Source organism: Rhinolophus sinicus, chromosome 9 (assembly GCF_057876585.1).
Source record: "Rhinolophus sinicus isolate RSI-liver-muscle chromosome 9, RSI-T2T, whole genome shotgun sequence".
In the NCBI taxonomy this organism is placed as follows: Eukaryota; Metazoa; Chordata; class Mammalia; order Chiroptera; family Rhinolophidae; genus Rhinolophus; species Rhinolophus sinicus.
In genome coordinates, this window is record NC_142509.1 from 28,604,492 (window position 1) to 28,616,849 (window position 12,358).

The 12,358-nt window shown below is 46.1% G+C and overlaps 1 protein-coding gene and 1 long non-coding RNA gene across 5 annotated transcripts in view; one reads left to right on the plus strand and one right to left on the minus strand.

Annotated features, from left to right (window-relative positions):
• The window catches only part of LOC141569253 (uncharacterized), a 296,091-nt gene that overhangs the window by 190,037 nt on the left and 93,696 nt on the right, over window positions 1-12,358 (plus strand). The window lies entirely within an intron of this gene.
• Window positions 1-12,358, minus strand: part of CCDC60 (coiled-coil domain containing 60) — a 127,089-nt gene that overhangs the window by 113,307 nt on the left and 1,424 nt on the right. The gene's annotated exons all lie outside the window — the stretch shown is intronic.

The following is a 12,358-nucleotide window of genomic DNA, read 5'->3' on the forward strand; positions in this document are numbered from 1 at the left end:
TGGGTCAGGCTGTCTACTTCTCTCTTTTTAAACAGATAAAATTGTTACAATAATTTAGCTAAAAAAAAAAACCAAGTACAGGAAGAGCTAACAAATATTAAGTGTCATGATACAAAGGGGAAGAGGTGGGGAGAGAGAGGGAGAAGGAAGAGGAAGAGGAGAGAGTAAGGAGAGGAGAGAGTGAGAGGAAGAGGAGAGAAAGGAGAAGAGGAGAGAGAGGAAGGAGGGGGAGAGGAGAGGAGGGGGAGGGGAGGGAGAGGAGAGGAGAGGCGACATCTTTAATATGCAGCTTCCAAACCTTCAGTGAAATAAAACCTGCTTTCTGGGGAGTGACATCTTTTTATATTTTCCCTGAATGAGGGCTGGCAGCTTAGGAGGTGTCTGACCTCTGACCAATATGCCCGCCGCTTCCTTAAGGCTCCTACTGTGGATTAAACTCCGGTCCTTTAGGTGCCAGGAGGGGTGATCTGCCTTCATCGGCAGACAAGGGACAACGGGGTTTGGCTTCCTTCCATGTGTTCTAATGTCAAAAAGGAAGAAATGGGACACCTTTGTGAGTAACCATGAGATGGCTGATGTGATGTGACTTCTGTCGACAGTGTGGCATCCTCTCCCAAAATGCTCCTGTCACTTCCGATGAGCTCAGAAGACTTTGGAAATGAGCAGGACCCTGGCTGTAGGAACGTGGTCTGGAACTAACCTTGGAGACCTGAGAATGAAGCCAGGTCTGCACCCCGGCTGACATTAGCAGCTCCGAGTATCGTGCTGGGAAAATGGGTCTTTGGGGCCAGACCAGCCTGGTTTCGAGTCTCAGCTTCTCCATCACACAAATCACTTTTTGTCTCTGAGCCTCAGTTTTCTCATCTGTAAAATGGAGGTGATAACACCTTTCTCACAGGGTTGTGCTAAGGCCTCAAGACAGTGTTTCGAAATCACCTGGCACAGGTTCACCCTCAGTGAGGGGTAGGGTAACAAGACACACGATCAGGTGGAATAGGTGGGATAGTGTAGACTGAGGCGCCAAGATGCCATCGGCATCAAACTCCAAATCAAAGTGAGGAAGACCGCCTTGAAGGAATCTTCAGGTAGCTGTAGGAGAGTGGGTCCCCGATTCTTATCCACTTGGAGAATATAAAAAACGAGAGTGGAAAGGGAGAGAGGGATTTGTGAAGTCATTTCTTCAGCAGTAGCTGCTGGGCTGCTTTGAATCCTGACCCAAAGGGAGAAGGGTGCTTATCCCTCACTTCAAACAGAATGAGAGAGAGGCTTTCTCCATGGGCTCAAAAACTTAAAATGTGACCCCCTGCAGTTGGGGGTCTGCGGGGCTGGGCTCTGACACCCCCCTGGAAACTCCAGAGGACCGAGCCAGGCTGGGGAGTACTTCCGGGCAGGGCGGAGAGACGGAGAGTGGCTGGTGCTGGCTTAGGAAGTGGTGCTTGTCTTCAGTGGGGTGTCAAGGGTGCGTGGAACCTGGGGACGAGCTGTGACACCCAAGGCAGGAATATCAGCCTGGGATTCTGCCTGTAAGAGCTCCCACCAGAGGCCTGGGAGACCCCAGTGTTGGGAGTCTGGGGGGTGGGGGGCATCGGCTACTAGTAAACCAGAATCTGAGGGGTGAGCACAGCTGGTAGACAGTGGACAGCAGTGGAATAGATCAGAAGGCTGTAGCAGGGACCTTCCGAAGAGCCAACGGAAGTGCCTACAGGAGAGAGAGCCAGCTTTAGACATCTGGTCCTGGGAGACTAGAGATATCTTATGACAGCACCAGAAAGAACCTTCCTGTGCCCCTATGTTCCCTTCCAGCCTCTGCAGTTAGAGAGCTAAGGGGAGGGGGGCATTTCCATGGGTAGAAGAAGGGGGCATGTCCTATGCTTTCCTCCCTGGTGGCAGGTGGCCTGCATAAAGCCATCCTTAGAAGACAGGAAAAGGGAACACAGTCTTTTCCAGGAAGGAAGGTTGAAGTGCTGCTTAATATATTAATTTTGGGAATCAACACTTTTAATTTCTGACATTTCATCACGACTGTGTCTTGTGACTTAAAGAGACTGCAAGACTGGCTGCCACGCAAGAAGAGGCACCGGATATCTTGTTTCTAAGCAGGGGCCTGAGGAAAGCTTCCTCCACTGAAAATATTTGAAGGGAGCAGTGAGAGGCAAAAATAAATTCATGTTTTGATCGGATCCCAGGCTTTATTCAATGGACAGGTTACTTTTGTGATTACTGACGTTACAAAAGGTAGGATCAAGGTTCGTGAGATTTTTAGTGGTGGGCTGGAGTGGATAGAGAGTCCTGTGGAGTGTTTGTCACTTTCTGACTTCGGGACTTCTGGGATAAGTGGCATGTGTCCTCAAACACTCCCTGGTACTTTGGCCTTGGTGAGTGAGCTGGAAGTGAGTCAGCTATGTGATGCAGTCAGTATTTTCTCTATCCTCTCAAAGCCCTCAAAGTAGGTGGTTTTCCTTTTCTATGATCTTCTTTTGAGAGGAGGGACATATTTTCCTTCAATCCACCCATCCCCGGAAATAAAATCAGGCTCTTGCTTTGTTAAGTAATACGTGATGGTTAAAAATGAGGACTTTGCACTCTGACCTGATTTGGTTTTGAACGCCAGATGGTCCACTAACTAGCTGTGGGACTCTGGTCAAGTTCGTGAACCTCTCTTAGCCTCAGTTTCCTCACCTGCAAAATGGGGTTAATAAAACCTATCTCTTAACATTGTAGAGTGAATGGAATTGGATAATTCATATCAGGGCTTAACATGGCACACGGCACAGAGTAAGTACTCAACCAATAATGCCAGTTATTTTTATTATCACCATCAGGTGCCATTTATATATATAATGTATCCTTTAAAACATTAGTTAACTTTAAAACATTGACCTTTTTTTTTTTTTAACTTCACGGAGGATACAAGAGCATCCTTCGTTTTGCTATCCCTGGGACAACTTTGAGAGAATGACTATTCATGAGGAGACAGGGTTTTTTCCTCAGTACTACCCCTTCCTTCATTAGCAAAAGACTAAGGTTGTCATGACACACGACAGAACGTGGTGGTGGTGGTGGGGCTTGGGAAAATGTATATCAGGCACCAGAAGGTGGGATAACATTAATCATAAATCCATCTCAGTTATTACTCTGGATCCAGTCCTTATAAATGTGATCTTGAATCTTCTCAAGATTCAATTACAGGTGAGAAAACTCAGCATCAGGAAAGCAAAGCAGACAGACTGAGGCCACAGAGCAGGAAGCAGCGGCAGGACCCTGCAACGCTCCCTGGCCTGGGTCCCACGTCAGGTGCTTTTATTGATACAGTTTAAATCTCAAGCCCTGGAGCCACAGGAAAAGGGGTATTTATTGGTTTGGGGCAGAGAGGGGAAAGGTGGGGGTGCTCTTTAGGGTTACAGATCATCCAGGCTGCGTGTCAAGGTCCCGTGAACCTCTGCTGTTCCCCCACCCCATCATTTATCCTTCCTCTATGCAGATGCCCGATTCATGTTCTCTCAAATTCCTCGCTCCTCGTCAGTAAGCATTGCTTCCTGCGTTTTGAAAGGCCTCTTTTAAAAGGTCTAAAAATATCAGAGAAGTAGTTTGATGTACAGGATGAGATCCACTAATAAGCAATTGCAACAGAGGCGACAGTCACGTGCTAATTGCCTGTCGGGCATTTTCTTCAAGGGCTCTTAGAAATGCAACATTTTAGTCATGTTACCCTTTGGGCTGCCTTTTCCTGAATGCATAAGAAATGATCAGCATGAGAGTTATCATCTCTGGAAATGTCAGTATTTAAATGTGGTAATCTTGATATTTGGGAGCCAACAGCTTCCACCCCTAAGTGGAAATATGAAGAGATAACATTTAATGAGCACTTACTATGTGCCAGGGGCTTTTCTTGGCATCATCTCAACGATCCTCCCAACAACCCTATGAAACAGGAACTTGTTATTTCCATGTGGGCAATGAGGAAACTGAGGCACAGAGAGTCACTTGCCCAAGGTCACACACATGGCAGGTATTGGGATGTTATCCATATTTATGGAGCACCCAGCATGTACCTGGGAATAAAACATGTGTGGACCCTTGTCCAGATGGAATTTACAGTTAACTGGGGGATGCGTTGTTGCCTCACTCAGTATGGAGAGAGGTTCTTGGTCCTGAGAATAAAGACGAGAGAACACTGAATGAACTCCCTAGTTCCAGGCACTGTGCTAGGCTCTGGGGATAGGCTCATGAGCAAGGCATGGTCCTCTCCCTCAAGGAACTCCAAGCCTAGTGGTGGGATCAGACAAATGCATAGGCAATTATGATGCAGGGTATTTTTTTTTTTCTTTTTGTAGAAAATAAAAAAAAAAATGTAGTGGGTCAGAGCTTGGATTCGGACTGAATCCATTTAACTAGATATTTACCCAAATTATTCAACCCAATTAAGCTGTTTACAATGATCAACATTGCAGCCACACACAGCGCAGAAACTCATTCCTCATTAGCTAGATCTGTCTTCCCCTCCATTTTATCTAGCAGGTTTTGGCAGGGTATTGACCCAGGATCAAACTATGCCTTTCTTAGAAATGTGATTTTAATTAGAAATGGCTTATAAATCTTCAATGAGAGGAGCATAATTCAGAAAGATGAGTCTAAGCCACATACAGCCCCCCCCCCCCCCATCATTAGCTGTTTCTCTTCCAGAAAAGCTCACTAGCAAATTTTACCGAGAGCTCAAGAAAATCCCAGTGCCCTTGGCTGTGGTCACGGACAGAGTTACGTGCTTGTTTGCATTGCTTGCAGATGAAATTGGCACTTTGCTTTTTTTCTGCCACAGACTTTTCAATCTACTCTTTAAAAATCACCCCGGCAGATGCCCCCATTAGAAAGATACTTGTCTACTGTCCCTCTTACTGCAGCCAACCAGGCTCACCTTCAGAGCACAGTCTCTCTCTGGTCAGTCAGTCTTGGATTCAGATTCTAACTCCAACACCTACTTACCTGGGTGTCTCTGGACAAGGTATACACCCTCTCCAAGACTCAGTTTCCTCATCTCAACAAATAGGGATAATGAGAGTAGCTGTCCCATGGGACTGAGGAGTTGATTTCAATAATGTATGTAAAGTACCTGGTGCGTAATAGATGCTCCATAAGTGGTAGCCATTATTTGCTCTTTAAGAGTCACAGGGCAAGGAGGGAATCCAAAACTTGCCAGGTTAGGTTCCCTGATTATGCACACGAAGATGAAGAAACCAGAGAGGTTGAGTGACTTGTCCAAAGTCACACAGCTAGGTATCGAGAGAGCTGGTGTTAGGCTGGTGAGGGCCATGCGTGCCCCACCGCTGTTCAGAGCTCTGGAACACATCTTGCCATGGAAAAGGAGAGCTAGAGATAGAACATTCAAGGAGAAAGAAGAGGAAGGTCATGGCGTATTCGAAAACGAGTTTGGCTTCTGTGTAGACCAAGTAATGAGAGATGGGGCTGGCAAAGTTGGCAGGAAACAGATCATGCACAGCCTTTTAAACCTCGGTAAAGACATTAATCTTCATTTGGAGGGCAGTGGAGGGCCATTTAATTGTTTTCACCAGGGAAATGACTGTATCGTACTTGCATTGAAAGAGAATGGGTTGGAAGAAGGTCAGATTGAAGGTAAAGAGGGCAGGTAGGGGACAGGTTGAATAGTCCAGGGTAGAGACGTGCCCTGACCAGGTAGTGACCTTGGGGAAGGAGGCGGTGTCTGTAGAACAGTGACCCTGAGGCAGCTGATTGGACATAAGGGGTGAGGGAGAGGGAGAGGCCAAGGTGAAGCTCAGGTTTCTGCCTGAACATGTGGGTACACGATTGCGTCGTCTATGTAGATGGGGAATGTTTCACCATCAGATAAGCCTTCGATCAGGGAAAGGTATTCAGGACTTTCGTCATCCTCCACTGCTGTGGTTCTCAACCAGGGGTGCTTCTGCCCCCCAGGGAACATTTAGCAATATCTGGACACATTTTTAGTTGTCACCTCTGGAGAGTGCTACTGGCATCTAATGGCCAGAGGCCAGAAACTTTCGACATCCTACAATGCACAGGACAGCCTGTCGGCCCCCAAAGTCTAGAGGACCAAGGCGCCTGCTCTGCTAAAGCTCAAAGCCTCAAAAGAAGTAACACATTAGACCTTTCCAGTTACCAAAAGCTTTAGTGGGAATTCTTGGAGCAGAGTCCTCCCTAATTTGACAATCCCAAGGGATAGGAAAACTTGGGCAACATTGTATGTGAAGAGAAAGAGTATTAAAAGACTGGTTTACCAGAGCTCTGTGGGGGAACATTTTGTCAGACGGTGCCAGAGAGGACTTGTTTCTTGGGGGGAGAATGGTGATACGCCCCCATCCCCGATGTATTAGATGATAAGTTCTAGCTTTGGTTCAGCGTCTCATTGGTATAAGACGAGACTACATCCAGCCAACAGTGAAGATTCAGATTAGACGGATTCAGTGTACATTTGTACATTTCTTTCCACGGTACAACTTATTTCTATCTCCAAGCTCCTATGTATTTTTTGCCTTTTTTTTTTTGGTACTTCTTATTTACTATCTCGATTCATGGTTATTTATGAATGTTCTCTCCAATGGAATTGTGGGTTCTTTGGGACAAGACCCCAGGTCTGGTTCATTATAGTGCACCCCAAATGTCTGTCATGCTAGGTATTCAATATAGACCTCAGAGGTCACCCTGACTGTGTCCCAGGCTGCAGAGGGGTATTATTCTCTGTCATTGCTGCCACTGAGCTATGACCCACCTGGACCCATTGAAGCCCTCGACCACACTGAACCCATCCCAGAAACCACCCCAACTGTATCATCTTTCCACTTCGTGAAATTCAGAAACCCCAAGGCGCTTCCAGGCTTGCAAGCAGACCACTAGACATGGCTAATTTTCAAGTTATTAAATAAAACTACCGATTGCATAAATTCCAATTTAGGCAGAACTACATTAGATCAAAATTGAGCCCCGTAAGAAATTTTCTCAGCACAGTTTGAAAACAGGAATTTCGAAGGGAAAAATGCCACCATCTCCTGATAGAAGGTGTCCTATTACCGGCAATGATGATTTTGAATTTAGCTGTCAGAAAGATTGCCGAGAAAAATATGTTGGTTTATTCAGTCCAAGAAGGGTTTAATTGGCTTCTGTCAGATTTTATATAAGTGCTACTTGCCACCGAACCCCCACATGGATTCTGCAGCTTTTAAATTTAACAGCTGACGGCTGAGTCTTTGGAGGCTGTGGGAATGCTGAAAGGGGGGTAGAGTAGGTCTCTTTCCACAGTTGTGCAAATGCTTGTCTAACCGGAGTTTAGACACATTTGCACAGCTGTGGAAAGAGACCTACTCCCACCCCCGCCCCCCGCCACGTACAAACTGTGGAAACAGATGGGGGTTACAGGAGTAAAGATGGCACACATCCCACTGTCTCAGCTCTATTTTCAGGTTATTCCCTGTAAGTATATATTTTTCGAGAGTTTCCAGTGATTGTCTTTTTTCCTTGCTGTATCCCCAACACCTAAAATCATGCACATTCTTGGAGCTCAATACACATTAGTTGAAGGAATGAATGTTCTCATGGGGAGCCTCTACTCTTCTCTTGCCGCCCCCCCGCCCCCCCCTCATGGATACTGTGCTGTTTTTTTAAAGTACCACTATGGATAAGTGCGCTTGACATTCCCAAGCAGTTGTTGTGTAGGGTAAGGGATTTCTCTCTTTTTCAGGTTACTCTCCATCAGTGTGTTGCTTGGGAGAGCCAGTGTCTGAGTTTTTGTGAAATCATTTGTGCCAGTCACGGCTGTTCGGTCCGTCCAATACTCACTTCCAATACCTTCACTTGTCCCCCTTGCCACTGCTTTCCACACTCATGTTAGAGACACACTTCCCCAGCCATTCTTGCAGTTAGAAAAGTCAGGTGACGCTATTCTGGCAAATGAGACATAAGAGAAAATAATGCTGGGAAGGGGCCAGGAAAGCCTTTCTTGGCCTCCTAAAAGCGGCAAACGTAGCTCTCCCTCTCTCCTTTCTGTTAGAATGTGAGGATCGTGAGGTAAAAGGACCTGTCAGTCCTGACATTTGTGAGCTCCTGAACCAATGCCTAGACTTCTTAGATGAGAAAAACAAATTCATTGTGTTTATGTCACTGCTTTTTCATTTTTCTCTTCCTTGCAGCTAAATACGATCCTAACTGATAACACACGGTCTTTTCTTCTCACTTCCCTCTGGTTCCCGTGAGATTGAAACTGAGTAATGGGACTGGGCTAAGAGTTAAACCTAAGGGACTGAAATCATGCTCAGGGGCTCCCCCTTTTCTGTCACTAAGGATTCTAACGGGGGCAAGCATTTCTGCCACGCGGATGAACCCTCTCCTGCCAGGCACCTACGTCACCCTTCATGGAAATCCACTCTCACACCAGTTCTAAAGATATATCCCTACACCTGCCTCTTCCCTCTGCCCCTTAGGTTGGGACGTGGCCTTGATCATGATGGACCCCATTCTGTGACTTTCCAGTTAATACTCAGCTTCCTCCAGGCTTCATCTCTCGGCCAACCCTGTGTTCAAAATGGCGACTGTGGCACTCGTATCCTCAGAGAAGAGAGAGCAGCACAAGTACTAATAATAACCACCGTCATCACTTACTGCGGGCTAACTGTGTACTGAGTACTGTGCTCAGTGGTTTTGCATGCATTATTCTATTTCCTCCTTCTAGAACATCTATGGATAGACCCTCTTCCTAGTCAACCCACTTCACAGAACCTCACATTAGAGCGTCTCAGGTAGGAGATTTGCACTCACCTTTGTCTGACTTCAAAGGCAGAGCCCCTACCAAGTCACTAAGCTTACCTCACATCAGGTAGACTGATGTGTTTCTTCTACCGTCCCCCTCCCTCACCCTCTGCTCCCCTTTGTGCAGCATCTGCCTGTTCACAGTTGAGACAAAGAGCTTGCTTCCTTCTGTCCAATGTAAAGACAGTGCCTATTGTTCCTTCTGTATCAGGAGGTAAAGAACATATGCTTTGCCTGCATCCTGATTTATCACGGTGGGGAGCCAGTGGGCCTGCAATTAGACACAGCAAGGTTTGCCTAGGCAAGCATTACCAGTGCAAAGCATGAGGGCAGAAAGAAAACAACAAACCAAAACAACAACGTGAATTCTGCAGTTGTCTCATGCCGTCACAATGGAGCCAGAAGAAAGAGGACTCACTGATAATCTTCCTGTCCTAAGTCGTGTGTCATATAAAAATGAAGGCTGCCACTGGCCGGGATTCTTCAGAATTGGGTTTCATGTGGTGGTTAGATCTTTTATTATTATTATTATTTTTTTTAGGGTAATCAGTGATTCAGTGCAGGGGGCGTGGTCTCAGTGATTAGAGGCCAGAAAAATCACCCAGCATCCAGCCCACTTTGAACAAAGAGCAATGAGTCACCTGTACGTTTACCTTTTCGGTCCACAATTTCTTGTATCTGGACAAGGAGGAAAATCATTTCATTTGCGCAGGGGAAACATATTGTGCTGGGAGTCAAAGTATCTCTTGGGGGAAATCTTTCTAAAATATGTTGGTTCCCGTTTCTGAGTCAGGGCAGCTGGCTGCGTGACAGTGGGCTGGACTTCTGAGACTTTCTCTGAGTATCTCCATTTTCACCACAAAGGTAGGGGTCAGAGATGCGCCGGCCAAGGTCATGTCCATACCTGGAATTCTGCCTAATTTGTCCCTTCCTCCCCGAACCTGCCAACTCACCTCTCAACAGAGAACCAGCCAGTGGGGCTCCTCGAGGCTCAGTCTACCCTGGTGCAAAAGGGGTTAATAACAACACCTCTATCATAGGGTTGATAAAAGGATTAAACAAAATGTCATCATGGCTCGCATTTCATAGTATTTCCTCTGTGCCAGGCTCTGTTCTAAGAGCTTCACCCATATCAGCTCATCAAATCCCCACAACAGCCCTACGAGAGAGGAGTATTTTTAGCTGTATGTCATCTGTTCTAAGATGCACATCTTTCCACATTTTAATAGCTCTGAAACTGGGGCACATTTTCTCATTGAAACAGGTTATAGTGTAATCAGTACAGTGTTCTTTCTTTGCGGCACAAGGAAATTATGATGCATCTTGAAATGAAAGATGTCTTAGATTAGATAAAATACGGTGTGCCTGTTTCACAGCTGAGGAAACTGAGGCAGGGAGAGGCACGGATTTCCTCAAGGCCACACCATCTAGTCAAGTGGCAGAGTTGGGATTTGTACCCATGGAGTTTGCTACGAATCTGCTCTTCTAATCACTAAGCTAGTGAGGGTATGAGCAGAGCACCCAGCGTCGTTCCTGGATGTCTTAGGATCTGCACAAATTAGGGAAGCAGCTTTCTGTCTGGCTTTTCAATGACAGTGAGATAGAAAGTTCAGGCACCAAGAGACACAGCTTGTATAAAGAATTCCACGCCGTTATAGTTTTTGCCAAATCCCATTTCTGCATTTCCATTCTAGAGTATGGAGGAGGTGTGCTAAGTGTCCCTCTTTTTTTTTTTTTTTTTTTTTGGCTTTTCCAAGGAAGAAATTGTGGGTCCATGCTATCTATACATGTCCTGTTCCCTCCTCCAACCGCGGCTAATCCCGTTAGACTCCTCTTTTGCTTCCTTGGGAAACAAAGGGAGAAGGAATTCTCTAACTGATTAGGGAGCCAGAGCCCCACAGAAGGTTTCCTCGAGAGAAGACATTCAAGCAGAGGATTTGCATATATTATTCATATTCCTTCTGTTGAAAAAAACTACATGAAGATGTTGTACAAGGCAGAGTGTCACAGGAACATTAGTTATAATGTCGCAACCTCCATCTCTGCGAGAAGGAAAGTAGCTCGTTTCATTGGACTTCCGGACCCTTTTGAGGGGTTTTCCCAACTGTCACCTATGACACTAGTGCATGGTGGACTCAGGAGTAAGTGGCATCACCACGCAGCCCCCTGTGGCCTCACCTGCATCGTCTACGGAGCCTGTCTCAGGAGGGAACAGCTCACACCTTGAAGTATTGTAGAAGGTTCTGGAATATCACACGTAGACTTTTGCTTAGAATGTGGCACGTGGTAATACTCAATATATGTTAACTGTCATCATTGTTATCACCACCACTGCAATCCTTCTTGGTTTGAGTGACACCAGAAATTGATCGTAATCTTGACACATTTTCTTATGGCTTGTCACTTTTGAGTTAGCCTGGTTTAGGTTAATCAGTGCTTTATGGTAGCCCAAAAAATTGAAATGCGAAAGGCGTGATCCTTCAGTTGTAAACCAGGGAAACCTGGAGGTCTTCATTATTTCCCAGAAAGTGGGGCGCAGCAGGATATAAATGAGTCTTTTGTGTCTGAGGTCTGAGTTCATCCCACAGTTTTCTGGATGCCTTCTCCCCTTCTGACCTCCCTGAGTCTCACCTACCAGCCTCCCAAGAAAGAGATATCATTCCAACCTCTGTAGCTCTGTATCTTCCTCTACTTTCTTCACCTCTCGATCGCAAGGTGGAAAACGATTACATTTACTTGGGTACTTGGCTTCTTCCCTCAAATCTCCATCTCAATCTCTCTCTCTCTCTCTCTCTCTCTCTCTCTCTCTCTCTCTCTCTCTCTCTCTCTCTCTCTCTCTCTCTCACACACACGAGTCTGAGTTCCCACAACACCCACGGATACTTCCTCAGCATATCACTAATCACCCTGCATTATAATTATCTTGTCTTATCTCTTTCATTCCCCATCCCAAACATGCACACTCTAGATTGTGAAATTTTTAAAGGCAAGTCTCATCTGTTACAAGAGCATGTGTTGAGCACAAAACAAAGGTTCAATAAATGTTTGCTAAATGAATCAAATCACAATATAACTAAAATCTAGGGAGTGCTTGCTGTGAGCCGGGAGCTGTTCTAGGAGCTTCAGACATACCATTTAATGCTCACAGCAAAGCCACCAGGGGGCACTATGATAGCCCCATTTTACAGATGGCAACGCTGAGCAGAGAAGTTCTGCAACTTGCCCAACGTCACAGCGCCGCTAAGCAGCAGATCCAGGGTTCAAGTCCAGGCTCTTTGGGTCCATTGCCCATGCTGTCACACTCACCTCTGCTTCTGAAACAGCCACCTTGCTCCTCATTCTTTCCTATGTTCTCTTCCCCCCACTGCTATGCCGGGGGGTTTCAGTCCCAGAGAGGGCTGCACCGGATGGAACCCACTTCTGTGTAGCATTTTGCGATGAAAGAAGACATGTGACAACTGCATCCTGCAGAATGAGCTCACTAAGAGGGCTGAGCGACGAGGGGTGAATAACAATGTTAACCCTTAGAAAATAGCTCTGGAACACTTTGGACTCCCACGTAACATAG